We start from the raw sequence: 2,423 nt of genomic DNA on the forward strand, positions 1-2,423 counted from the left end.
TAAGGTTTGATATTATTAAAAAAAAGGTTTTTGTACGTCTCATTTGTTGTATAAAATATGTCAAGAGTCACTTAACTTTATAAAACAAACGGCAACATCAAAAGGTGATAAAAATTTATACCTAAATTTTTTGTGTTCTGAATCTTTACTCAATAGGTACCTGTATTATTCTTGCGTAATACTTAAATGTACGCAATTCTTAATAATATGAGATATACTGAACAGTGACGAGGCCAACAAATAGATGGACTGTCTACAGAACTTTGTTTGTTTGTTGATATAGAAAAATTAAAGCTGAATTTGTTGCTTCAATATTTCCGCCTGTAAGCATTATGTTAAGGGATTTCTCAACTAACAGACCAATTATAAGTTATTTTTCGTGATTATATTTTAATTCTAGGTAAGACTTATCATGACTACATACGAAAAAAAGAAACTGACTGTTCGAAACTTAAAATTTCAATTTTGTAAAGAAGAAAATATTGTCAGAAGTTACAAATATTATAAAAAATAACTAATTGTTTAATTGATATTTTACATAAAGATAAGACGTGACGTTAATAAGAACGTTAAATAAGGCATGATGAATAAGGCAAAATGAATCATCTATTGCATTTTTTTAAATATCTGTGTAGGTACGTTTGTTTCGTCGTAACATAAACCATAGACGTCAGTGATGTCAGCGTATTTTTTTTTTTTGCATATGATAAACGCTAACTGGATTTTATAAATTGTTAAGATATAATATTTGTACCTACATGATTAGAATTTAATGATTGTAATTATTTCAATCCACGATTATTTTTCTAGATAAATATTCATTATATACGAACATATACAATATATTCATAAATGTATCTTTTTGTTTGTGTACTGCTTATATTTAAAATATAGTTTTAAATTTAGCGTTACTGATGGACACTTCTATTTATTTTTTATATATATATTTGCAAGACAGAGTAATCTACTAATGATATATAGTATATAATAAAACAGGTTAATAAGCATATAATGTGTAGGTGTCATAGAGAATTTTTAAGTATTGAACACACTAAAATAACCAAGCCAAGCGGAGGCGATGTTCTTAAAGATTTGATCCAGAAACTTGACGTCATAAGTGTAAGTAGGTATGTAATGGCTATTTAATGACATAACGTCTTCAATGGATGAATAGAAAAAATATGGAGGATATTCCAAAACGATTTTCACTGCGTCTTGGCGGTTACGTAAGTCCAAGTTTTCTCTGATACTCTTACACTGTTGTACCTTGTTGAGCACGAGATGAATATTGTACACCATGTAAATACACGCAGTCCTTGCTTGAAATAATTATGTAACTAACTTTATTGGTTCAGCTATAGACATGAAAACACCATGGTATGACTGACCGACCATTATCAATTTCATAATCCGCAATGGATCAATGATATCAATAAACAAACTTCATCACATTGCTTCAATTAAATATCTTCATTAGTTTATTTTCCTCGCTTCATTTGCCAAAAGAATAGATGCGTTGATTATACGTAAGTTCTAATCAATACAATTTCATTGGTATATTTAAGACTTCATATACGTCTCGTTGAAGTTTTCTTTCTTCGAATTACACGCGTGCCAATATTTTATAAGTTCGCTTTCTGTCCGTATTTCACTTGGTCCTCAAGTATTATAGCTACCTTAATATGCCTGTGAAGCTTAATAAATATTTATGTAATTAATATTGAATGATAACATATATTTTAATACGTATGTTTATAATTTAATTATTGACATATTACATAGTGCTATGTATGTACCTATATTTATTTCCTAAAATTGAAAACTATGTTCTGTAAAATCTGCAACATATTTGATAATTTTGAGGTAAGTTAGAATGACCATAACCTTAAATTTTAAATGTTTTAATGAAGTACGAAAAAACAGAATAAATGTTAAAGATTTAGTATTTATCAATGATGATATACGACTCGAATGTCTTAATATTCAAGCAAAGTAAAAATCTTAAATACGTTAAAAGCCATACGTTTGACGTCTCCAGCCTGTAATATAATGTTATTAATAACTGTCGAATTTTCAAGACTCAGAAGTAGAACGACGTATCCTATATGTAGCAAATTAAATCGATATTTTATATAAGAACCTAAAAAATAATAATTCGTTACAAATCACGAACGGACCCGCGGCTAAAAACATGTATGAAATAAAAAGAATGGCAGCAGCCGGACAGTCGATTGTTTCAATGTCTCAACACCGTAAATAACAGCATCGTTGGTCGTCATTTGCATTTTTATTGTCGCCTGCATCATACGGAATGGATAAAGGCTGTAATTTAATCGCCGGACCGCAAAATTGAATTATTTATTATTCGCTCCGTTTGTAAAACACAATTATTCGGCGGCCGAATGTCATCTGTCGATGTCTTT

Source organism: Vanessa tameamea, chromosome 17, assembly GCF_037043105.1.
Source record: "Vanessa tameamea isolate UH-Manoa-2023 chromosome 17, ilVanTame1 primary haplotype, whole genome shotgun sequence".
Classification (NCBI taxonomy): Eukaryota; Metazoa; Arthropoda; class Insecta; order Lepidoptera; family Nymphalidae; genus Vanessa; species Vanessa tameamea.